The sequence below is a fragment of the Arvicola amphibius genome, chromosome 2 (genome assembly GCF_903992535.2).
Source record: "Arvicola amphibius chromosome 2, mArvAmp1.2, whole genome shotgun sequence".
NCBI lineage: Eukaryota > Metazoa > Chordata > Mammalia > Rodentia > Cricetidae > Arvicola > Arvicola amphibius.
Genome location: NC_052048.2, coordinates 56,361,956 through 56,388,263, shown reverse-complemented (window position 1 = coordinate 56,388,263; position 26,308 = coordinate 56,361,956). Strand labels below are relative to the sequence as shown.

The following is a 26,308-nucleotide window of genomic DNA, read 5'->3' as shown; positions in this document are numbered from 1 at the left end:
TGAGCAGTTCATGAGTTGTTGAATACATTTTATGACAGTATAAGGTTATTATTCTATTTTGAGTTATTGCTCTGAGTGACTAATTTATAAATTAAATTGTATCTTAGTTATGTGTAAGGGCGGATGCTGTATAAACTGGAGGTCATGTGCCCTGTGGGCAAGAAGCTTGGAAACCATACTACAGCCTGTCCGTCTGCCCTACAGTTGCTTTGTTTGTAGGTGTGGGATTGTGAGAGACTTCCTGTAGGCCTTGTGTGCAATTATGGACATGCCATTTTATATACATAGAAATGAGAAACTGCCAAATGATTCACTTTTAAGTTAGAAATCATATACCTCAAGCAGTACAATACAGAACCATCATAAGCTAAGATAGATTCCCTTCAGATCATTACAAGAGATCCATATATAAGGTTGGATTGAGGGTACAAGCTGTGAAGTATGTGCAGCCCTGGGTTCCACCCCCGACACTACAAAATGAGTCAGTAAGGACCTCAAGGCTATCTATTGCCCTTACGTGCAGCTTTAGCTGTGTGGTACCTGAAAGTCTGTAGGAACGCAGTCTGCTTTTTTTTTTTTATCACTTTCTGGGTCCGTTTTCATTTCCTTGTTGGTGTAAGGATTTGCTCAGGGGGGCCAGCCAGCTAGTCAGCTAGCCAGCTGTGGTTTGGTTTTGTTTTTAGCAAAAACAGCATCATACTGTTCCAGGTTCTGCCACTTGGTCTGTACAAAACAATGGCCCATTATGACCTGCCACCCAGCAGAATGCCCTGCAGAACACACTGCTGAACACCTTGCAGAACACATCACAGGACATACAAGCCCACCAGCCCACTGTGAACATCCTTGGCTTGTGACCCACTGACCTCTTCTGTCCTAGCTGATCACCCAGACTACAACTCAGTGAGGGAGTCGCCCCACCCAGTGGCTTCCTACTTGCCCTAAAGGTGAACAGCAGCCCGAGGCCTCTCCACTGATACAGGAGCTCACCCATTCAATCCTCCTGCCTCAGCTTCGCAGGTGGCTGAAACTGCAGGTGTGTGTACCAATGGTTGCACTGCAGATGTTTATTGAACACCTACTGTATGTCAGGCACTGTCCCAGCGGTAGGAAGGGCAGCAATGAATAAACCAGTCTCTGGTGCTGGGTGGCTTTCAGTCTCTGCCGAGGGTGAGAGCAGCACGGGGCGGGGGTGGGGGGAGAAGATGGGTATCTGGAGGTTAATGTACAATCCCAGGCCTTTTATGCTGAGGGCAGGTGCTTCTGAACAGGTCGCAGGTGTGCGGAAGAGTGGTCCATTCACTGTGGAGCTGAGGTACTGTGGACTTTGTTTGGGATCATCCAGCTAACCAGCCCCACCCACTCACCTCAGGGACTAGGAGCTCTGGTGAGGTCTGGGTGAAGTGAAGTGGGAGAGATCCAACCTTCAAACCACCTATTGTTCAGTTTCCCTTGCTCCTGCTGCGCCCACTATTCTGATTATATAAAACTCCCCTTCTGGGAGGTAGATTAAGGACACTGGCAAGATCTTGTGCAACTGACTTTTCTGGGGATGGAACCCAGGGAGCGTTTCCACAGATAGACAGGTGCTGTACCACTGAGCCACAACCCCAGCCCCTCACCTCGGTATTTCCGTGGTGGTGTTCATAGTCTCAGTTAATGGGAACAGGGTGTGAAGGAAGAATCCCAAGGGCAAGCTGCTTAAGAGATACCAGTAATCCAGGACCCAACTCTCGGAAAGCTTGGAGAAGAGCCGGAGCCTGGCACTGATGAACGGCTCTGGGCTCTGGTCAGCCTAGGACTGAGATGCACGGGGGAAGGGTGGGAAGGACGTGTTGCCCACACTTGTTGGGCATCCAGTGGACAAGTGACATCTGTTAGCTGAGCCTACCCATGTTCTAGGCTGGTCAGTCTAGTCACCTTGTCCCCTCCCCATCCCCCCGAGCCTCAGTATTGCCATTAAGTGGAGTTTTAGACGACGTCTCCCAGCTGGGACATTCTGAGTGTCCTGTTTCCATGGCGTTTGTAACAGGGCAGATGTGGAATCTGACTGGATGCCATATTCCATCAACCCCCTTCCTGAGGAAAGCCCATTAGCTAAGGTCGCTAGATGCTTGGCAGGGGGTGGAGAAGTGTGGCTGGCCCGTGGGTCTGTGCAGTCATGCCTACTGGGTGAAGGGCACTGGAACAGGGCTGTTCTGAGGATTCTGCCCCTGATCCAGGACCAATCAGCCTCAATGGAAGGCTGGTCATGATTTCAAGGACCTTCATTCCATCACCAGATGGCACCTGCTATCCACAGCCTCCTGACCAGCCACCATGCCTTCTGGGTGCCTTTCTGTACCATCTAAGTGGTGATGCTGAGCCAGTCTCCTGCCCAAGGGTCTTCCAGTGGCTCCACCGTGCTCTGTAAAATCAGATTAACTCTAAGGAATTGGATGTTAGAATCTTTCCCGGATCTGCCACACCTGTCCTTGTAGTCTGGGGTTTTCAGCTGAGCCTGGTCCTTTGTTCCCCACAGTTTTCTTCCAGCAAGGTACATCTTGAAGTGTCCTGGTCCATGAAGTGTTCTGTTCCTTGACCCTGGGTGGTGCTTAACATAAAGGAAGCCAAAGATCAAGAGAGTCAAAGTGGATTTGAACTTACCCGCCTCAGTTCTGTTGGACTCTAGGCCTGAGTCCTGAGCTTGGACCTCTGTAAGCTTGCCTTATATCTGCCTGCTCACCAACTGGGGACACAGTGAAAGGAGGGGGAGACACTCCAGCATCTAGCAGAGGGGCCTGGCTCACAGAAGTGCACCCCCATCCTGAAATGAGAGCCTATACTTTGAACGTCTATTGGTCCAGGCTTGGGCCCACCCATCTACCCGCCTAGCAGGTACTTTATTCATCCCAGGCTATATAGATATGGCCAGTGAATAGGACAGCCTGAAGTACGCCCTCCTGGGGCTGTCTGTCTGGAGAGAGTGAGAGATGTCCCCAACAAAAAAGTTACTCGGGTAAACATCTAAAATCAAAGTCAGGCACTGAGAGTCAGGGCTGGTGTGCTTGGCCTCTGGCTCCCGGCGTGATCTGGGTGGATCCTTACCTCTCTCCTGTCCTTGGGTTTGAGGAGACCACTTGGTGGATAATGAGGAAGAGTCTAATGTCTGTGTTGTCATGGTGTGAGGTATCTTACACTTATCTATCCTCTTGCTGATTTTCCAGATGGCCTGACCCTTGCTCCGAAAGGATGCGCCCCAATTCGGAGATTAGAGTTTCAGGGTGGTGCCAAGCAGACCTGTGGCAACCGACTTTTAGTAGGGAAGATCTCCTAAGGAACAATGTGGGTTTGCTTACGCTATTAGTGGGAGAATATAGAGCAGAACAAACCTTTAAAAGGAGAGAGAGAGAAAAAAAATCCCACGCCTGCCAGCCCCTTCTAGGTGCTGTGGCATCTATTTCTGTCGTTCATTTTTCACGGGGAGAAGGTGGGCTTCTTTTAAAGGTGTCCTGTTGTGAGCCTGAGAAATGTGTCAGCTCTTGCCGAATATTCCCCGGGGCCAGTTTTCAGCCACACCAGGTGTTTTGTGTATTTCTTTTGGAGGGGGTGATTCCAAGGATGGAACCCAGGACTGTAGGTAAGGGCTCTGCTCCAGCCCTGGGAAGCCTTATAAAACACTGGTGTTGTTTCTTTGTAGAACTTTTTTTTCTTCTTGTAACCCATCAGGGCCCAGTAGGGAAGGCGTAGCACGGTGGACTGTTCCAGGAAGCCGGGATTGTGTGCTAAGCCACAGCTGTGATGTTCCTTTATGGTTCTTCACGTCCCCAAGTCCCACTGGCTGGGAACCTGCCCACCCCTTGTGACGGTGTTTTGTGGGCTGAAAGAAGCTGGGGGAAGCCAGGCTTCTCCTCTAACTCAAGGGCACTGAGTCAGTATGGCCTGGATGAGGGATTGCTGTGAGCTGGGCCTTCTTTGAGAGTATACCCCATCCTCCAGCCAGGGCAGGGCCCAGGGGACATGTGTGTGGGTCTATTTTTGTATGGGGCTGAGGGCAGTTAACAGGCGGAACAAGGGAACCGACCATGGTCTCCTCACTAGGTGAGGGCCACATCTTCTTAGTGTTAACTCCTACTTGAAGTTCCGGCCATGGGCTCCAGCCAAAGGATAATTTGCTTCCGTTTGAATATAAGGAGTATGCCTTCTGCCAGCATCCTCAGAAAGCCCCATCCTGCCAGGAGGAAAACCACTCTCCTTGTTTATTGAGTCCCAGGCAGGTCAGGGTAACTACCACCAATTCCCACCTCCTTGAGGATCCAGCCTGGAGCCCCTTTCTTTCTTGTTACCAGGGGCCTGGGCGTGGTTCATTGCTGGTTCTGCTCAGATTTTGTTTTTAGATGTGATTTCTTATTTTATTTTTTTTTACAGCCCAGGCTGGCCACAAACTCATGACCCTCCGGCTTCAGGCTCCTGAATGCTGGGATTACAGGTGTGCACCACCACACTGGGCTCTCAGCCTCCACGTTGGGACTTAGCATCCAGTAGCCTTTTAAAAAGCCTAACCAAGATAACACCCTAACAGTGGGCGCATCTGGGTCCTAGTTTCTTGGGAGGCCGAGGAGAGAGTGTGGCCAGAGCCCAGGTGTTGGGGCAACTTAGCTCCTAGAGCCACACAGGGAGACCCAGGGTACAGATCTTTCTTACCCAAAAGTTGAAAAGGAATTAGTTGATAAATTCTATTTCCTTAGTCTTCAGGTTTCGCATAGGAAAACCCCAAGGCCTCCCTGAAGGCAGGTGACTGACTCAAGGTCATAGGCCTGGGAGCTGGCTGAGCCGGCCTTGGGCCAGTGCCACCTTGGAAAGGATGCTATGGGGAAGCCGCTTGCTACTTACACTGCAGTGTTAGCGGTCCAAAAAGCCGCAGGAGACTTTTGCAGGCAGCCAAGTCGGATGTTAAGTCAGGGGAGAGCCCAGGGCCAGCCAGGCCCTGCAGACAGGCCTGGTTGCTCCAGGCAGTGTGTCAGGACAAGGCCCACAGCGTGGGATCTGGCATTTTGCCTGCTGGGGTGGTGGTGGTGTTAGGGGACTCTTTGAGAGAGATTCCTGGCTTCTGGAAGACAGCACAGGGCCTGTGGAACACCCCTCAAATGGCCTCCTGTTATCTAGATACATTTCAGCATGGGGCCAGCAGAAGCAGGGGCTGTGCCACAGGCTGTCCCCTTGACCCAGGACTGGTGCTACCCTTGTGGAAAGCTGCAGCCATCTGGAATTGTCTCAAATTGGGCTCTGCTTTGAGGGGAGGGCCCTGTGGTCTGGTCTCCTACCTGCCTGAGATGTGTGTTTACATGGGTCACCTGGCATCAGCAGCTGAAGGAAAGGACAGATTGAGTTTGAGTTCCTAGAGCATGGTGGTCCCTGGACCAGAACTGCCACTTATCACAGGATAGTAGAGAGACTAGGTGGCTCCACCCACATCTGGCATTTAGAGCTGGGGGTGGGGTTCACAATCTGTTGTGGAGAGCTCTCCAGATGTTTCACAGGTCTACCTGTGAGGAATGATTTAAACAGTCTTCCTGTGTGCCCTGAGGTGAGGGCTGAGAACAAGGGGAAGGGTCAGGCCTAAACTTTGCAACAGATACATGACAGGTAGAATGTCAGACTGTGGGGGACCTCAGATGTCACCTGCATCCTCCACCTTGGTACTAATGGGCTGATGGGAGAGATAAGGAGTGAGCATAAAATGATACAGCAAGTTCAAGCCAGGGCATAGGTCTCTCCTCTCTCTCTCTCTCTCTCTCTCTCTCTAACACATACACACACACACGTGATATAATATTGTTGAAGATGGACACAAGACCTTGCTCATAGTAGGCAAGCACTCTACCCCTGAGCCACATCTCTATGCATTTAGTTATTTTTTATTGGTGTTCATGTTTTTGTATGTATGTACATATGTATGTGTGTGTGTCTGTGTGTGTGTATGTATGTGCAAGTATTTACAAGTATCTTAGAAGGCCAGAAGAGGGCCTCAGGTTCCCTGAAGCTATAGTAACAGTTGGTCCTGAGCCTCCTAATGTGGGTGTTGGGAAATGAACTCCAGTTCTCTGCAAAAGCAGCAGGAGCTCTTGGCCGCTGAGCCATCTCTCCAGCCCTGCATTGATTTAGTTTTTAAGATAGGGTTTTTCTATTTAGCTTTAACTGGCCTCAAACTTACTATGTAGCTCAGGTCAGTCTCCAACTCACGATCCTCCCCCTTCAGCTCTTCAGTGCTGGGATTACACGTGTGTACCTCCATGCCCTAATAGGACTGGATTCTGCTCTTGTAATTGGTAGAAATCAGTTTCAATTAACTTTCAAAGTCAAGAGAACATCTACTGATCCTTTAATGGAAGAGGCCAGGTGAGGTGTGCTTCAGAGGTGGCTATATCCAGGCTCTGAGATATCACCAGTCTGCCCCATTCTGGTCCATTCTCCTTGCAGGCACCTTAGCTGCCCCAGTGAAACCCCACTCCTACAAGCCATCCCAACTTAGTAGGAGCCTTCTTTAAAAGAAAAATTTAGGATTATGTATATGTGTGTGTGTGTGTGTGTGTGTGTGTGTGTGTGTGTGGTGTTGGGGGCAGTGGTGTGGCCTGCATGTGTGTATTAGAGAAAAATTGTGGAGTCTGTTCTCTCCTTCCACCTTTGTCAGGTCTCCAGGCTTGTGTGACAAATGTCTTTAATCCACTGAGCTGTCTTGCCAGCTCCCCAAGCTCCAGCGTTTTTTTGAACAAGAGTTCTGGCTATCATTCTAATTTTCCAGGTATAGTCAAGTCCACGAGTGAGCTAGCCATGACCGATCCCTCCGATTGGCCAGGTCTTGTTCGCATGTTCCCTGGAAGTAGGAGGTGAGATCAGTCCCCAGATACCTTGTAGGATGAGATCAATACATGTGCATCTCCAGGTCAAATCAGTTCAGGCTGTTCCCAGGCTGGGTGTGTGTGCCAGCAAGTTAGATAGACCCACTGACACAGAAAGCTGCTCTTCTCTGTCTGAGGTGAGCTGGCCTCTTACTGGTCAGGATTCACCCCAGACAGAGTGACAGCCTTTGTTGTTCCTCAAACACTGTGGTGAGAATTGTGCTTTAACCATGGCTGACTCCATCCTCCTCAGTCTTTCTTCCTTTGGCACAGCCCAAGGTGCAGGTTGCCATTGTCCATCTCTGTGCCTCATGCATCGCAGATATTACCAGTCCAACTCCGCTTCTGTCGGGCAGTGTCCAGTCCGGAAGTGGCAGAAGCCCCAGTGGCTTCTTGCTCGTGTCTCAGTCTTTACCCTAGGATTCTGGTCTCCTTGAGAACAGGGATCTCAGCTTCTTGGGCGCTGCTGTGATCTTTCCCCACACAGTGCCTGGCACAGAGTAGGTGCTTCAGAAATTGTTTCCTATTCCTACCGTGTGGTACCTCAGACTTTCTGTGTGTGCCCTGATGCAGTGAGAGGGCTGAGGAGGAAGTCTGGTGTGTACTGACAGGGCGGCAGCCATAGCTTTGCTCAGGTCGTGGAAGGAGCTAGAAAGCAGAGCTGCCAGGGAGAAGGAGAAGAGGGCTTAAGCAGGGACAGGTGCCTTTGCCCACCTTCCTCCCTCACCCCTGCGCAGCACCTTTAATCCCAGTTTAAGTGGCCTTGAAATCTTAGCTCTCCATCAACAACTACAGCTTTCCTGCGTCTTCACATTTTTATATTCCAGGAAAGCTGAAAAGCCTTCCTGTGTCTGGGCCAGCAGCACCGCGGGTGGCCTGGGACTCCAGGCCCTGAGCTCTGCCCGCCTTGTCTGTTTCCCAAATCTAGTCCTAAAGAACAGAGGCTCCCTGTTTTAAAAAAAAGCATCTGTGGTGCAGCCCTGTTGTGGTGTTCCCACTGAGCGTGCACTCTGGGGTTCACCCTAACACCGTAACATGAACAAATAAGTCAGAATCCATGAGATGGCTTCTGGGCCATCCCCAGGGGAGAGCTGCTGGACAGTGGAGTTCAGCAGGTTTCCTGGGTTAATGCTGTAATTGGTGGGCTCTGCCTTCTAAGACTCTTGGGGCTGGGCTGTCAAGGTGGCTCAGCCAATAAAGGCACTTGCTATCTGCTACGCCTGTTGACCCGAAGTCAACCGCCAGGACCCACATGGTGGAAGGAGTCTCCTGCAAGTTGTCCTCTGACCTCCACGTGATACCTCCGCCCAACACACAAAGAAATATAATAATAACGACGATGATGATCACAATAAAAGAATCCTCTCCAGCCCTCTGTCTAGCCTTGCCATGTCCATAGGGGGATGGATAGCCAATGACAGACCAGGAACCCGGGCAGGTTACAGAACCGGTAGTGGTGTGGACTTTCTGACCTGGTCTAGTGAGTAACTTACCAATGCATACTAGCAAAAAGAACCTCTATTTTTAAAAAAAGTTGTTATATGTATGTATGATATGTGTATATGTATCCGAGCAGGGTCAGAGGAGAACTTGCAGGAGTCAGCTCTCTTCTTCCACCTTGTGGGCCCGGGAGAGCAAACTCAGGTTATCTGCCTTGGCAGGAAGCATCTTCACCTGCCAAGCCATCTCCCTGGCTCAAAAGGGACCTCTCTCTCTCTCTCTCTCTCTCTCTCTCTCTCTCTCTCTCTCCCTCCCTCCCTCCCTCCCTCCCTCCCTCCCTCCCTCCCTTCCTTTCTATCTTTTTTTCCTTCCTGAGACAGGGTTTCTCTCTGTATCTTTGGCTGTCCTAGAACTCACTCTGTAGACCAGGATGGTCTCGAACTCACAGAGATCTGCCTGCCTCTGCCCCTCCCCCAAGCGCTGGGATTAAAGGCATGCACCACCACGTCCAACATTAAAAGGGACCTTTTTGTACATCAAACCTACCCGGGCTTCTAACAGCTTCTCACAGTGTGATTCCCTGGAACTTGGACTGTCTGGGTTCAAGAGCACTGAAGCCAGTGGAAGGATTCAGACTGAGGAGAGGAAAGGAGGAGGGAGGGAGAGAGGGAGAGAGGGAGAGAGGGAAGGAGGGAGGAAGGGAGGGAGAGAGGAAGAGAGGGAGGGAAGGAGGAAGGGAGGGAGAGAGGGAGAGAGGGAGGGAGGGAGAATATGTTTGTGTCTGACTGACACATAGGGCTGCATTAGCACTTGGGTGAGAGTGCAGGTCTGTGTGTGCATATGCATGCCTGGGGCTCAGCATTCCCATGTCAAGTCCCTGGTCCCACAGGCTCAAAGGAGGCCCCTCCATAGCATATGTGTGTTGAGAGTCACCCATGGTCAGACCTGGTCACCCTGGGCTCTGACCACACCTCTTTATTTCCTCTTTGTGACAGGTGCAGAGCCAGCCCCACAGCCTCTTCAGAGGAGCCTTTCAAGTGTAAGTAGTTTTTCAGCTTCCTTACAGGCTCAGCCCCCCCCCCCCACTACTTACTGCCACCCACTGCCAGATCCCATGGGGGAGGAGTCTCCCGTTTAAAGTGTCCTCCAGGCTCCAGAGGAAGACAAGATCCCTGAGGTGGCCCCATTACCTTGTTCTTGGCACCTCTGGGTGGTGGGTCACCTGACCTGCCTGTACTCATGCTGTGCCAGGGAGTAGATGTAGCAGATGCTGCATGGGGTATGGGAGCTTGGATGATTTGATTCTGAGACCCACTTCAAGGGTGGCCTGGCTCCAGACAGGATGCTCCAGATTTTGGATCCAAGACGCGCGCGCGCGCGCGCGCGCACACACACACACACACACACACACACACACACACAGAAGCGCTGCTGGGGATTGGGGATGGAGGGGTGCTCATTCTGAGCCCTACCACTGAACTATAGCCCCAGCTTCACTGAAGGATCTATTAGAACAAAACTGAAAATGTTCAGCAAAGTTCCGAGATGTCAGTGAGTTTCTGACGCCCTTCACACTGATGGTCCTAGTGTTGTTGCTGGCCAGGGCGGTTTATCCACACCCACTGCTGTCTGTCCTATGAAGAGCCACACGAATAGTATTTTTGCTGAATCATTGGGGAGTAATTCACAAATGGGGTGCCCCTTCCCCTAGTCCTTCACGAATTTCATAAGAGCAAGGCCTTCGTCTTACGTAACCACAGCCCAGTTATCAGCCCCGGACATTTAACATTGACATAGTTCTCATATCTAATCTGCTGACTGTCTTGGTACTCACTACAGCTTGCCTTTTCGTCTCTTTAGTTTTTCCCTTCTAGCTCAGAGTTGTAAGGGTGCTCAGAAGGAGGATTTTGATGTTGTTTTCAGACTGAGTTGATTTTAAATTCGGGACTTTGAGGTCCTTTTAATCTTGACGTGGAGGGTATATACAGATCTCGAGAATGTTCCAAGTTCTTGCCCTGCCATCTGCCAGCCACTCCCCTGTCCTGCCACTCTATCAATCTTGTGACCCACCTGTGGACCCTGCTCTCAAGTTGGAGAACTCCACCTTCCTGGGTAGAGCTCTCTTAATATCTAACCTCCTTCCCTCCCCCCCCCCTTTTCTCTTTTCTTCTATTGGTTCTGGGGCGGAGGCTTGGGTTGAAACAATGCTCTATCCTGAGCTGTACTCTCAGTTCCCAAGAAGGTCTCTCACTGGTACAGGGCTGGGGCATGATCAGCTTGGGAACATCTGTAGAGCTCTCATGAGCCCCTTGGTAACTGCCCCTTGTGGCTGGGTCCAACTGCACTTTTACTCACTCTTCCTGGCCCACCGTGTTCCTGTGTTGGTCGCAAACAGCCAACTCGAGACCATAGGTTCTCTGGTGTCAGATGTGTCCATCTCCAGAGGCCGAGAAGACCTCTCTGAGCAGCTGAGTGGACGGATAACCCGCTCTGCTGTGCTCAGCCTTCACTGTAATGGCCATGTGTCAGGGACACTTATTGTCAGCGGGTACTGGACTTGCCTGGAAGTGTAACACATTACCTGGTTACAACCCCAAGGGCCATGTTACAGCCTCAAGAGTCGTAGGAAGAAGGAATTCCTGTTCTTTCTGTGAAAATATAGATGAACAGGTGGAATGCTTACTGAGTGCCAGGCATGGTTCACCCCCCAGCAAGTTGGGTGTGGACTTTGAGTCGTGCCGAATACTAGGTACTGATATCTCCGTTGCGCAGATTGGGAAACCTAGACCTCAGGGATAAAGGAGCACCTCCCAGGTTCCCACAACTCTGAACCCATTTGCCCAACTCTGGTGCCCACTTGGTGGCACTGCCCTACTGCCCTCGCCATAGGCAGGGAGTCCCCTCAGGCCCAGCCCCTTCCCCTTCCCAAGGCCTTCCTGCTGCTGGTTAATGAGCAGCCAAGGATAATGGAAGCCAAGGAGGCCCGTGCTTGCTCTGAGGCTGGAATGTGAGTTCTGTTTCTAGATAAAGAGTCTTGTGCTAGTGGCTGACCCCTTGGGGCCTGGCAGCCTCATAGGCAGATGGAGGATGGGCTGCTTCTCAGTGCTAGTCCCAGGTGCAGACCAGGCTATAGGGCACTTTGGCCCTCACGGCCCCACAACACTCCTGGCTTGCTCTTTCTGGAAAGGCTCATGGCCTCCCTTCTACCCTCCACGTGGATTTGCAGGGAGCGTATTACACAGGAATGATACACACTTGAGTTCTGGGTGTGGCCCACCCTCACACATCACGTGGGGCCTCTGGCCTTTGGGTTTCCAGCTGAGAAGGGTGAGATAATATCTTTTCAGCCTTATGGTGGGAAGCATAACGCTGAGGAGTCAGGCAGGTCCAGGTTCATTCTGGCTTCAGGACAGGGATGTGGCTCCGTGGGTCCGTATAAGGCCTGGGACGCCTTCTCTGGAACCACAAAACAAACAACAAAGCCCCCCTGCCTAGCCCCAGTCTGCGCCTCATGTGTGACCTTGAAGGGAATCACCAAATATCTCTGAGTCTCAGTAGGACTAACAAAATTAGTGCTAAGCACCCCACATAGAGTTATTGTATCAAAGAGGTCCCTAGAGCAGCTACACCCCCTCAATTGAAGAGGCAAATTCACTTTTCAGGGTGCTGCCCCCTGGGATGTCCACTTCTGGGGTGCTTGTCCTTTGGGGGTGCTAGATACTCCAAGGAAGAGATTGTGAGCACAACATACCTCTTGCTTGTCTGTGGACTCCAGTTGTCCTTTGGAAAGTGCCACCTCAGCCCTGCTCAGCAGTGAGCCTCATCTCAGGCTCCCTAGGGGACTTGTCAGTAAGAAAATGGCATTTGTGTGTTTACCCTGATGATAAAAGTCATGTTTTGAACACAGAAAGTACTAAAAGTCACCCTTTTCCCACCATGCAGGGGTCACTACAGTATAATGGAGTGGTGTGTGTGCACACACTTGTCTATAAGCTGCCCAAAGTGGAACATACCGGTCATCCTACCACATGGGAGACTGAGGCATGAAGGTCTCTGTAGCCCGGGAGCTGCTGTAGCCCGGAGTCTGAAGCTAGTCAGGGCTGCAGAGTAAGACCCTGTTTTTTGTTGTTGTTGTTGTTTTGTTTTGTTTTGTTATGATAAAAGAGCTCAAGTCAGACAGTGGTGGCACATGCCTTTTAATCCCAGCACTAGGGAGCCAGAGGCAGACAGGTCTCTGTGAGTTCGAGGCCAGCCTGGTCTACAGAGTTCCAGGACAGCAAGGGTGGCTACACAGAGAAACAGAAAAGGCAAAAGACTGGGGTCCTATTGTGTTGTCTGGGCTGGTCTGAAACTCCCATGCCCTAGCCATCCCCCTGCCTCAGCCTTCTGAGTAGGTGGGACCACAAGTATCTGGCCAACATTTTCCTCTGGAATTGAGACAAGGTATAGTCTCAGTTGTGGGCGGGGCTAGCGAATTATTCTTAAAAGAATACATGAGACCCAGTTCTGACAAGCCCCCACGAGGTACATTTTCCTTTTTCTGCCTCTGTCCTTTGGATGCTGACTAGACCCCACAGATGCTCTGGGCTTCCTCACTCTCCCTCCTGGCTGTGTGGCTGCTTGTCTGTGCTCAACTTCCCTTCCAGTTCATCTCAAGGAGTGTGGCTTCCTCCCTTCTCCATTCTTGTCCTCTGAGTGGTCGCTCCGACTTATAGCTGGCCTGTCCTGGGCATTTTCTTTCTTTTTTTTTTCTGAGACAGGGTTTCTCTGTGGCTTTGGAGCATGTCCTGAACTAGCTCTTGTAGACTAGGCTGGCCTCGAACTCACAGAGATCCGTCTGCCTCTGCTTCCCGAGTGCTGGGATTAAAGGCGTGCGCCACCACCGCCTGGCCTGGGCATTTTCTTTAAACTCTAATGAAACTGTTGCCTTTGAATTAAGGGGGAAAAGAAGGATACTATGAGCTCTGCCACTCAGGCGCACTTCTATCCTGGGGTGCCCATTTTGAAGATGTGTAGACCCCCAATGTCAAATCTCTGTTTCTCCAGAAACCATATTCTTTGCCCCTCCTGCCTAACATCCCCTACAGCTTTGGGGCACTGGGAAGTGGCAGCCTCATTTTAGCGACTTCTCTTTGGGGCCCTCGAGAAGCGAGGATTCAGAACCTTCCACCCCAACTAGACTCTCATTGGGAGAAGACCTGAGAAACCCAGAAACAAAACAAAAACCCGTCAACAGTAGGAAGTTAAAAATAAACTCTACTCTCTGGTAACCCTGAACCCATCCCTGCCTCCTGTGCCCTTTGCCAAAATGGGTATGAAGTCATGCATTGCCGCCTTCTGAGAGGGAAAAGAAAGAAAAACCAAAAGTTTTGGTACAGCGACAGGGGCATAGCAGTTGCTCAGTAGCTGTCATTGCTACACCTTCCTGTTGCTGGTGTGACTGGGCCCTGCTGTTTTGAAGAAGTCAGCATACACAGACAGGGACAGAGCTGTCATTTTCACAATGCTTTACTGTACTGGGCACTCCCGTAGTCTGACCCATGTCACAGGTGGGAAAACTGAGGCCCCAGAAGGCAGTCTGGACAGTCTGGCTCTTGTGTCCCATACTGTAGCTGCTGTGACATAGATTTCCCCACAAATGCCAGGTTCCACCTGCTCACCTGTTGCCAGCCAGTCCCTGGGTGCCTGATCTGCAGAAGGGGCTGGTTTCAGGATCCCTGGAAGGAGAGCCTTCACCCCATCTTTACCTGTTTCCCACCCTTCACTGAGGCGCCTTGGACAGCTGCCACTTTCTCACTGAAAACCTGGGGGATGGGGAGTGTCACTTGTTTCCAGGCTTTTTGGGTGGGAATGACAAGATGTGAAGCCCCATTGTCACTTAGGGTACAAGGGACCTCCCTCTTGGTGCCAAGTGCTCTTCCCTCCCTGAAGCACTGATCCCGCCCAGGTCCCAATCCCTGCTTGAGTCTCAGCCCCAGCATGGCACACCTCCCAATCCCACTCTTAACTCATTTGGCTGACCTCCCTCTGCCCATCTTTTCTCAGGCTGACTCTCTCTGCCTCTGTCCTCATCCCTCCACTCCTTCCTGGAGCCCTTGATCTTTTCTCTTACAGGGCCTCGTCTTGTCTTTTATCTAAGGCTGGTGCTGGATCAGTGGGAACAATGCCACAATTGATTAGTAATGTCTGTCAGGAGAGCAGGCTAGCAGGCTAGCAGAAGGTGGGATGTCTGTCGTTTGCATGACATTCCCTCAGTAATGAATACCTGAAGAGGGAAAGCCCAGAGGACTTCAAAAGGGCTCCATTGCCAGAAGGAAAGAGGCTCCATGGTTGTGGGAAGAAGAATAGGAGGGGCCTAGTGAGGGAGAGCGTGAGACCTTGTTTTTCACACCAGACAGCCCGAGTATTCAAACTGGGCTTTGTGTTTTGTGCTGGGGTGTGGATAACGCAGGGATCCCTTGGGTCACTGGATAGGATTGCCAGGGAAAATACAGAGCCCTGACTCAGTCAGCGTTCACATGCACCTCTCTGTGAGCCATTCTGTGCGTCCTCTGCAAGAGCAGCCAGTGCTCTTAACCACTGAGCCATCTCTCCAGCCCCAGAGTCTATTTTTAAAAGCCTGTGTCTCCTATGATGCAGCTTTTGAACTGTGGTCACAGAGCATTGCTCTTGGAGACATTCAGAGTCATCTGTCACCCTAAAAGAGGCAGAACTAGAGTGGCCTTTGTTCTTTTGAGACGGGGTTCTGCTGTGCAGCTCTGGCTGGCCTGGAACTTACAGCCATCCTCCTGCCTCAGCTTCCTGGCTGCTGGGAAATATTATAGGTGTGAGCCATCACACACAGGTCAGATAGTGACCTTCTCCAGGCTGACTGATGCCTGGATCCTATGGCCAAGGAGAAATGTCACCTCAGCTTACCTTCTCTGCTTGGGGCTGGATCTTGACTTTTCCCTTCCCGTTGGCCTTTCTAGTCTTTGAGAAAGTTCACTTTTCATCTGTTTCTAGCTTTGCTATCCTGTGGAAAGACCAGGGCTGCTAAGACGGCAGGGGAAGTTTGGGGAAACTCTCTGATGTATATGAAAAGTGAGAATCGAAAGTCTGATTGTCGGTCATCAAAAACTGTTGGCTTTTGCTGATGTGGGCGTGTGTGTTCGAAATCCCAGCCCCTAGGAGGATCAGGAGCTCATGGCTATCCTTAGCTACACAGTGAGGCTGAGGCCAGCCTCAGCTACACGAGACTGTCTCCAAAAACAAATGTAGTGGGCTTTCCTGTGGTTTTGCCTTTGCTGTGTCCCGTGGACTCTGAGGTGAGTGACAGACTTCTCAGTCTGGAGATTTCGAGGGCAATGGGAGTCTGAAGCTGTCGTGGGTATGTGTGCCTGTGCTAGGCATGGAAACCATGGCACGCACTCCAGCACCGAGCTTCACCCCTGTAAGGATGCCCTGGATGCACGAACCATGTCCCAAGGTCTTAAGCAACAGGTGGGCAGAAAACCGGAAGGACATTACCCTTAGAGGAAGTGGCGTGTGTTAACGCTTGGCGTCCCCGAGAGTGAAAGCAAAGAGTAACTTTCAGGAAGCTGAGAAAGGCGTGTCTTCTGGGCAGGGGAGGGGACTCTCACCTGGTGACCTCAAGGCTGGATGTTGTGCCCAGGGGGTTGGCCATGCTCTGCTTTGGGGAACCAGACTGTGGAGACCAGTGGCCATATTCTGTGGCTGGAGCTTGCAGCTGTTAGGTAACTGTTTGGATGGCGGGTGTCCGAGATGGAAAAGCACAACTGGCTCTCACCCCAACTCAGCTGCAAGAGTCACGTTGGCTGGAGGTCCTGGGAGGGACACTGTTCTCAGTCTTACCTAGTTAGACGTTCCACAGGGCTTGGGGTGGGTCATAGAGAACCACTCTGCTGAAGCTCATTTGACACCCAGTGTGTCGGAGAACCAGAATATCCGGTGTTTTCCTGGTGGGTTTGTTTCTTTCTTTCACAGAGTTGGGAAGGGCCTGGTCAAAGTCAGTGCTTGTTTGAAAAGTTCATGAAATAAAAGCCGGTTGATCTTCCGGGGCAGAGGGTGTGTAATGTCTCACAGGGTGAATCTGATCTTGTGCTGAGTCCCTTCCTCCAGCCTTGTCTTATGTAATTTGAGATGGTCCATTTAGCAGATGATGCTACTGTGGTCCTCAGGGAGAAGCCAGGGTCCAGAGGCCACCATTCAGATGGCCAATGACCCATTAGGTTCCAGTTAAAATCTAGGTGAGGCTGAGGAGGAGGAGCCCAGTAGAATCTGGGGACCAGATTCTCAAAAGGAGGTGTCGCCTGCTATGGACTTCAGAGAGCAAAGCTGCAGCAACCAGGGGTGGGACCCCCCCCCCCCCTTTCCAGGCATCAGCCATGTGATGTCAGGAAGAAGTATTAATGTAGAACTCGGCCATGGTGGGGGAGGGCTCAGAAGGAACTCCTTGACCAAATAAATAGATGAGTCAATTAAAAAGGATGAAGTTAGGGGCTATTTATAGCTGTGGCCTAAATCACAGGTATCCTTGCCCCCAAGGAGGAAAAGGAGACCTTTTTTTGGGTGGCCCAGGCTGTATACATGACTAAGCTGATTATGCCTTGGGCTGCGGAGGGTGGGATACTGGAGAGAGTCTGAGTGACCGAGAGCTCAGAGTGACAGCTCAGGGAAGGTGAGGGGTGGGGGCACTGTAGGGGCAGGCAGGGGGTGAGGAGAGGCATCCCTTTACGGAAATGGCTTAGGCTGGGGCAGCCCCTCTAGTTGGCTGTCCCCACCATTAGTCTTGGAGAGGAGCCGTTCCCTGGACTTTATCCTCTTGCTTGTGTTAACTTGGTTAAACTTAATGATTGAAAACAAGCCCTCTTTCTTAGCCGGAGGGTCAGTACTTAGCAATCACAGCTGGTCTCGCTGACTTTCACCTGTTCTGGGTATAATTAAGTGAGAAAACACTTAGCAAGGCCTGTGTGGCATGTGGGTGTCTGTTGCTGCTGTCACTGCCACCTGCCACATAGCCACCATGCCACGTGGCTGCATCTGGCCTGTGAAAGCAACTGTGGTTTGGAGATTTGGGCTCTTTAATTTGGGAGGAGGGTTTAATTTGCAAAGTGGCCCCTCTGCCTTTAGCCACAGTACTTTCCTGTACCAAGTTGAAGGGGGTAGGACTTTGGGTTGTTAAAGGTGAGAACCTGGAACAACCCTGAGCTCAGCAGTTAAGGATTCAAGACTCGGGAGCGTGCTTCTTCCTGGCTGTGTAAACCTCAGTCAAGTAGCTCAGCCTCATGAGCCTTGGTTGGGCATCTACAAAGTGGGGTGATGGCTCTCATCCCACTGGCAGTAAGGGCTGGATGCCATGAGCCTGGGATGTACTGGCTGAGCATGTGGGTGTCGCTCCATGTGCCTAGGACATTGCTAGAGTGATTTTGTCCCTGGAGGCTAAGGTGCTCTGAAGTCCCATTACCTTTAGACTAATTAGGAGATAAGTGAGCGGCAGCAATCACTGGAGAAGGATTTAAGGGAAGAAGGGGAAATATTTAGCCTGATTAAAAAAAAAAAAACAACACGGTTATTAGGTGGAATTATATAAAGCACCCAGAGCTGTGAGGCCGCATGTCAGCTGCAGTTATTATTTCAACCATAGGAAAACAGTTGGAATTAGAGGAACAAAGGGTTGCTATGACTACGGCAAACCCAGGTTCTTCTCAGTGCACCTGGGGCAGGCCCAGCCCATGCCCTGGAACAGAAAGCAATTTGAGGCCACCAGAGAAGGTACAGGATTACTGCTGGGGAAACATAGCCACATTGCTGGGAGATGGGTGTAGGCTGGGCAGGGATGGTTTCCCTGAGGAGGTAACATTGAGGAGGGGGAGAGCCAGAAATACACTGGGGTGTGTGGTGGTATACCCCACTGTGAGTTGCTAGGGCCTGCATGGTGGTAATAGGTGGGAATTTCCCCCTCCCCCATAGTGCTGAGGGTGGAACCAGAGGCTCTGTGTATTATGTGTATTATTAGGCAAAGCTCTGCCACTGAACCATACCTCAAGCCCCTTATAGAGATTTTTTTAAAGTTTATTTTTATTTTATGTATATGAATGTGCATATGTATGTGTGTGTGTGTGTGTGTGTGTGTGTACCATGTGGGTGCAGTGCTCACAATGGCCAGAAGAGGGCATTAGATCCCCTGGAACTGGAGTTACAGATGGTCAAGAGCCACCAAACTCTAGTTTACTGTCAGAGGAATAAGTACTCTTAACTACTAACCCATCTCTTCAGCCCCTTGGAGTTTTTTTTTTAAAGTTATTTTCCCCTTTATGGAAAAGAGAAACATTTTTTAACTTTATCTTGTGTGCATTGGTGTGAGGGTATCAGATCTCCTGGAACTGGAATGACAGACAGTTGTGAGCTGCCATGTAGGTGCTGGAAATTGAACCCTGGTCTTCCAGAAGAGCAGCCAGCACTCTTAACTGCCGAGCCATCTATCTCTTTGGCCCCAAGAAAACATTTTTAATAACAAAAAAGTAGAAATGGACTGGGGTGCATCTTGCTGGCAAAGCACTTGCCTAGCATTTGGATCTCTGGGCTACATTCCCAGCATTGTAGAAAAAGACAAAAAAAACTCGGGACCCTGTCTCCCCCAATAGTACCAGCTGGTGAAGGCTTTGTCCCAGATAAACACAGGCTGTGAGTCTACACAGCCATAGGGACAAAGCTCTTTAGAAAGATGTCAGTCTGAAGCAGCGATTGCTATGCCTTCAGTCCTCTACAATGGGCACCTCCCTTGAGGAGATCAGAAATGACTGACGTAAAAGAGGGGTCAGGGACAGGCAATGGAGGAGGTGGGGTGTTAGGGTGACACCCCATGTTTGAGCCCTGACAGTGAGGGAGCCAATCAGACACTCAGCAGGGCTGTGCCCAAATCCTGGCTGCCAAAGGTTTAGGGAGAATGTTGGTCACTTTGTCGCTGTCTTCTCAGCTGGGGCTTTGCAGACCCTGCAGTGCCAGGTGCTGCTCTTAGGACCTCTGGTGCCACTGAATCCCAACAGTGCTGCTAAGCAGGGCCCATGCTCCAGGGACTGCTTTATGAGTGCTCTCTGCCTGAGAGAGACCAGTGTGTCTGTGTGTGGGAGGGACAGTGGGGCTCCAGGTATGGGGCTCCTCAACCAGCTGGTTTAACCTCACTTCAATGATGGGTAGTCTGTCTTCGCAATGGAGACGGAGGCCTCCAAGGTCTGCCTTTCCATAGCGGTGTTTCTCTGGCTGGGAAAGAACAGCAGGAGATGGTGTACCCTCTCCCACAAATCTCAGACATGTCCCTGTGGTATGGTGCCGTCTGTGAGAGGCTAGCCCAGCTATTTTCTGCCCTTACTGAGATGCTGAGCTGAGGGGGAACTTCTGTAGCCCTGGCTACCCACTGTGGTTGGGGGTAACCTCTGACATTTTCCCCTTGGATCAGACAGGCAGCCCCCACTTAACTGCCCAGTCCCAGAAGCCACCCCAACAGTCCTCATCTTTGTCTCTCGGATTCCTTCCAGTTGAGGCAGGTGGTGTGTGGCCCTGTCTAGAGTTGGAAGAGCTGCCTTCAGCTTTGCCTGCCTCTGTCCACCCCCTCCTCCCCAGCCCCTGTTGCATATACCCTGGCACATGTGCACTGCATCAGCCAAACAATGGCTCTTCCACTGGTGAGCTTTGTTTGACATTTTATCCGGTGCCTCCCAGTTTACAATCCCACCCTTCCCAGTCTTGGTTCTAAGACTCCTGGGAAGCGGATGTAGCAGGTGAGATTTCTGGGCTCCACCTTTAAGACTGAGTCAATAGGTACAGATGGGTCCTGGTACCCACACCCAAGCTTATGCCCCAGGGTTCTCCAGAAGACTGGCTGCCTGGGAGTGGTAGGTAGCACACACCTTTCACTGGGAGGCAGAAGCAGATGGATTGCTACAAGTTCAAGGCCAGCCTGGTTTATATGATGAATTTTAGGCCTGCCAGGACTACACAGTGAGACCCTGTGTCAAAAACAAAATGAAGACATCAAGGTTTCTCAAGCAGTTCTTGAAACTTTACCCAAAGTTTCCCAGCTCTTCACCAGAGCCCAGCCCAGGTGACTGGTAGGCGTGATGGGGCAGGATCTGGGATGACCAAGGGGGCTTCCGTTCTGAGTGGGATATCCTTAAACATGGATACTCTAAGAGCTTCCAGCCAGAAAGAGAAATGCCAGGAGAGTGTGGCAGTCCTGGGTCACAAAAGGGGTCACCCACCCAGGACCGGACAGAAGAGGTTGGAGAAGCTTAGATTTCAGGTGACGTTTTCGAGAGAGCTCTTTAGGCAGCTACTAATTCTTGAGCTGGGGCTGACCTCTGAGGAGTCTCCAGCGGCTGGTGTGGCTGCATCTTAGGATGCCACCTAAGCAACAGGTGGTGAGAAAGCAGTGTGTGCCCTGGGTGGACATCACAGCGCTTACCCAGGCTAGCAGTGGAGAGGCAAGTGCTGGGGTTGCCCTGGGAGATGCCCTGTGCACAGAGGAAGACACAGATGATTTGTGTCCATCTCCACATAGTCCCCACCTGGATTTTAACGCTGAGTTTTTCTTCTAGCCAAGCAGTAGCTGGTGTTAGGCACCATCTTGTAGCCCTGGAAGCCGCTGCCACCGCCACCCGCTGCACCAACGTCCGTCATCCTGACAGAGTTAGATATGAATCCCGTGCACCCAGGTTTGCAATAGGAGTTTATTCTCTGCCTCTGGCACCTACTATACCTGCAGGGTGGGGGTATTAGGAGTGCCCCCACTCCCCTCACCTCTCTCCAGTTCCCTCTCCTGCGGCGATTCATGTTGGGCCACCCTCGGCAGAGTCTGTGGGGGGCTAAGTTCTTGGTGTCATGCAGCTTCCAAGGGAATTCCCTGGTGCTCGACAAACCTTTGGGGAAACACCCCAGCAAGTTCACCTCAGAGTCATGTGGAGAGCAGCTCAGGGAATGTGTTGTATAATAGAAATTGAAGCTAAGATTCGGGGCTCTCCAAAACAACAACAAAAGATCGTCATCTTCTTGGGGAAGTTGTGCTCTGAGGTCAAGAACAGTTTCCAGGTCACTCTCTTTTGCCCTGTCTATCTCTGCGCTTTGCCCTGTGGCGCTGCAGGCATCCCTGCAGGGCATCAACTGGGTCCTCACCACTCTGATGTGTTCAGTGTGTCAGGAGGCAGCTGGGACTCTTGGTGGGAGGGGTGGCAGATGGCTGAGCACAGACCAGTGATACAATAGGGCCATGAGACCTTGCTCTGGAGGCTGGCCGTCACCCGTCACCCGTCACCCTGTGAGGGTTCTGTGCATTCCTCTTGGATGGTCTAGTGTCCCTGGTCAAGGGCACTCGAGCCAAGGTGTGGGGTGAGAGAAGGCATCCCATGGAGGGCTTCAGCTCCTGGGAGTGGGGGCGGGGAAGCACACACAGCTTCCCGTTTGCTCAGAACCGAGGGTGGTTCTGGGTAAGTGATTGCTCCTGCCATGATCTTAGGTCGTAGTCTGATAGATGCTTTGATTCCAGGAAAGAAGGAAGGAGGCCCTTCCTGTGGGGAAAATGAAGCATTGAAAGAGGAACACTGTGGGGAGGGCAGTACTTACAAACATTGCACACTGTGCCCAGACTTCGTGCCCACTGCACAGAGGGTAAGGCTTGAGGCTCAAGAGTAGTAACTTGCCTGAGGCCACCTAGCACAGTATACTGCCTGCTCTCCATGAAGCCATGGTTTCAGACAGCACCGGTGACAACTTAAGGGGCTTGGCAGTGTCGAGGGTCACAAAGTGACCTAATGCTTGGAGCTTCTGCTTGGGGCTTCTCTTGCATTCCTGCAGAGCAAAAGCAGGGCTCTTCTTCCCTGTCTCAGAGGATACAGGGTAGGTTTGTGTGAGTGGCGGAGGCCTCCCTCCAGAGATGATCCTGGGCTCCAAAGTGCCCGCTCCAGGACCCTGGTGCCCCACCCCCACCGCGAGAGGCCCCGGGGCCCAGATGCTGGGGAAGTGACACTGCTGGAGGTGAATGACAGCTCTGTGGCTGGGTGAGTCAGTGCCAGGAGCCAATGCCTGCTGACTCACCCTCCTCTGGCTCCTCTGCTGAGGGGGGAGGAGAAAGTGGGGAGGAGCAGAGCTGCCCCTTCAGAGCCAAGAGCATGTCCACCTAGGAACTAAGAAGACAGGTGGCTGGCCAGGCCAGGAGCCAGGTGTCCCTGAAGCTTTGTGTGTACGTCTCCAGGTGCACACACCCTGGCCCAGAGCACCTAGGAGACACCGCGGTGTGGTCGGGCCTCCCTACTTCCTCCTTCTCCCTTTCCCTTGTCCCCACCCCTCATTTCCCCTCCTTCACTGCCTCTCCCTTCTAGTCCTCCCTTCTCCTCTCCCTCTCCCCCTCTCTCCCTTCCTCCCCTACCTTCTCCTCCTGCCTAGCTTTGTTACCACAAGCTGGAGGTCTACTGAATGGCATTTGAAAAATAGATTACTCCCTCAATCCCCAGTCCCCGACCTAGGCCATGGGTGTCTAGCTCAGAGGGGAAGGTTCTTCCCTATTCCCCCACCCCACCCCTTTGCAGCCTCTTTCTGTCTCCTGTCTTTCCTCCGAACTTCCCGTAATTTTTGTGCTGTTTTAATAAAACGTGCTGTCCCACCATCTCTGATTTTAGGGAACAATAGGATGACCCTGTAACCAGACCAAACAAGTAGATGACAGGCAAGTGACAGATGGGACTTTGTCTCCACACAGCCACCTCCTGCTACCAGGGAGAGCTGCCACTTTGAGCCAGGCCTGGAATCATGCATGTAGAAGGGGGACCCTGTGCTTTGCAGAGCTTGCCTTCATCTCTGGAGTCTGGTGGTAGCTCTGCACTGTCTTCCCCATATCACCAGGGGCGGACCTTCGGCCAATAGGAAGGATGTCAGCTGGCCATTGGTCCTTCTTTGCACACAATGGCAGCTGCCTTCCACCCATCCCGTGAGAGGCTCTGCTTAGGAGGGCAGTAGGTAGCTCCAGGTTGTTGGGGTTAAATGACCAGAAAGTCACCTAACACTTCAGGCAGGCCCTTCAGACCCTCTTCCTGAACTGGAAGGAGGGAAAGCTGGGGCTTGTAAAATGAAAGGGTTTTAGCTGTCAGTGGGACAGTGGGAAACTTAATATAAACCTAGGTTTAAACAGGTACTGGAGTTCCTGTGCCCACAGTGACGGGTCTTCTCTGGCCATTGTCTATTTACCAGGTCTAATATAGCTATTTTTAAATTTTTATTTATTTGTTTGTGTTTTTTTTTTCCCCTTTGGGTTTTTCAAGACAGGGTTTCTCTGTAGCTTTGGGGCTTGTCCTGAAACTAGCTCTTGTAGACTAGGCTGACCTTGAATTTGAAGATCCACCTGCCTCTGCCTCCCAAGTTCTGGAATTAAAGGTGTGTGCTACCACAGCCCGGCTTGTTTGTGTTTTCAAGACAGGGCCTCACTGTGTAGCTCTTGCTGGACTGTGTAAACCAGGCCGTCTCAAATTCACAGAGATCCACCTACTTCTGCCTCCTGAATGCTGGGATTAAAGATGTGTGCCGTCATGCCTGGCTTATTATGTTTATTTTATGGGTATTTTGCTTGTGTGCATGTCTGTACCATGTCCATGCAGTGCCTGCAAAGGCCAGAGGAGAGCATTAGATTGAGCCGCCATGTGGGTGCTGGGAACAGAATCCAGGCCCTCTGGAAGAGTAGCTGATGCTCTTAACCACTAAGTTACTCTTCCAGGTTCTAGTATGACTGTCTCGTGTATACTTTCCCCTCCCCTCAGAGCTCTCTTCCCCCAGCTCTTCTCGACAGAACTTGGCTTGATGGCAGTATGGTGGGAAGCATGACTGTCTGGGTGTAAACCAGCTGTGTGTGTGCCTGCAAACAGAACCCACATCACCCTATCTGCTTGCCCCTGTAAACTGGTAAAAGGCATTATTCAGTTAGGCAGGTCTGATCTGGAGGTCCTGTGGTCCTCTGGGTGAAGATGTGGAGCAAGAGCCTTCCTGCTCTGAGCCTCAGCATCCACCCTGTGCACAGAGGGTGGGGTTGCAGCCAGCTCAGGGGTGGGATGCTGAGCCCCAGGTGGATAGGCCCCCTGGCCAGAGGCGGAGAGCTAAGATGATGCCCCAGCAAGTTCACTTTCACTCTGGTGAGGGCAAGGCTGTCCATTGTTTTGTGTTCTGTTCCTGTCCAGTGAAACCACAAGCTTCCTGGTTGGCCTCATTGGAACAAGCCATGGGGGCTCCAGCTGACCTTGCCAGTATACCCTGACAAGTCGCGCCCTGTCCTTCACTGGGGCTGTGTTGGCTGAGCCCAGGCTGGGCCACGCCCCTTTTTCTTTGCATTTGGAGCACAGGTGTTAGAAGTTGGACTGTGTACTATGCAGGCCAGCTCTCTTGAGACACCATGGAGGTTATGGTCCCAAGGGATCCCAGTCCCTGAGGCACCTTTGGCGGGAACCTACAGCTGCCCATCCTCCATGGTCCCTGCTCTTCTGTTCTGCCTTTGCCTGCCAGACCTCTGGAGATGGTTCAGTTGTCACGCTTGACTTAACCTCTTTGCAGAAATAGATTACCAAAGGATGAAGGCCATGTGATCCAATTAAATGATTAAATCGGTTAAAGGTGTACTTTTTTAAAAAGGGCTTCAAATGAGTAATTTCTCCTAAAAATTTTTTTTGAGCCAGGCTCAGGTATCCTAGGCTAACCTCAAACATGAGGTAGCTGAGTATGACCTTGAACTCCTGATCCTGGTGCCTCCTCCCAAAAGCTGAGTTTTCTGGCCAGTGCCATCTCCCTGGCTCCTGTGTTTTCTTCACAGAAACTTCTACCCTGCTTAGAGGGCAGAAAACATTAATCCGGTGATGCTTGTTAGATACCTCTTAGGCCATAGATGGAACCTGAGCAGAACAGCACACCCTTGGCAGACAGTTCTAGTGGATCCCAGCCCTCCTATTTAGACATTATTGATAGATCCCAGGCCTCCTATTCAAACATCACTGACGGATCCCAGCCTTCCTCCTCAGACACTACTGATGGATCCCAGCCCTTCTGCTCCTTGCACCTGTATGTTTGCTATTAGTCTGGAGAGACTTCGCTCCAATGATTCCCTTTTGATCCTTGAGATGTACTTGCTGACTAGAGGCAAGCCGCTGTGCACAGGGCCCTCCATCACAGTCCCATGACCCCTGGCTCAGCCTGTCAGGTCATGTGGCCCTTCACTTCCCTGTTTGCCCTTGAGCTCGGTTCCCTAATTTGTCAGCTGGCCTAGTGGCTTGCAGCTGCTTTTTATTTTTTATTTTAAAATTGCATCTATTGAGTGTGAATGTGTTTGTATGTGCATGGGTCACTCCACTCGTGGAAGTCAGAAGACAACCTGCAGGAGTTTGCTCCTCCCATCCTGTGGGTGCCACGTCTAGGGACTGAGGGGAGGCGCTTTTGCTCACTGAGCCATCTTATCATCTCACCGGGCTTCTTAAAGGCACCAGGCCCTATTTTACTTGTGAAGTTGTAGAGATGGCATCCCCGACTGTCATAGTTAAGACCATGGACTTTGGAGATTTGGACAGGCCTAGTAAAGTATGCATTGTGTGGCCACTGCCAAATGACCGTCACCTTTCTGGGTGGTGTCATCAGCAAAAGCAAGGCCATGCAGGCACCTTTGGAGGGAGTTAGCTAAAAGAACGCCTGGGAGAGCTCAGCATAATGCTGGGGAAATGTGGTTACTATTAAATGCAACTCTTTTCATTTCCTTTATGATCATTCATCATCATCATCTTCGAGGATGGGTGTTTTACCTGCATGTCTGTATGTGCACTACATGTGTGCCAACAAAGACCAGAGGAGGGCATCAGGTTCCCTGGAACTGAAGTTACACATAGTTGTGAGCCACCATGTGGGTGCTGGGAATCGAACCTGGGTTTTCTGGAAGAGCAGCCAGTGCTCTTAACCACTGAGCCGTTTCTCCAGTC

The 26,308-nt window shown here is 51.3% G+C and overlaps 1 protein-coding gene across 2 annotated transcripts in view; it reads left to right on the top strand.

Annotated features, from left to right (window-relative positions):
* Positions 1-26,308, top strand: part of Slc6a6 (solute carrier family 6 member 6) — a 72,022-nt gene that overhangs the window by 5,331 nt on the left and 40,383 nt on the right. For both annotated transcript variants that reach the window (XM_038320293.2, XM_038320294.1), the window contains exon 2: positions 9,314-9,357. The gene's annotated coding sequence lies outside the window, so the exon portion shown is untranslated. The remainder of the gene's footprint in view (positions 1-9,313; positions 9,358-26,308) is intronic.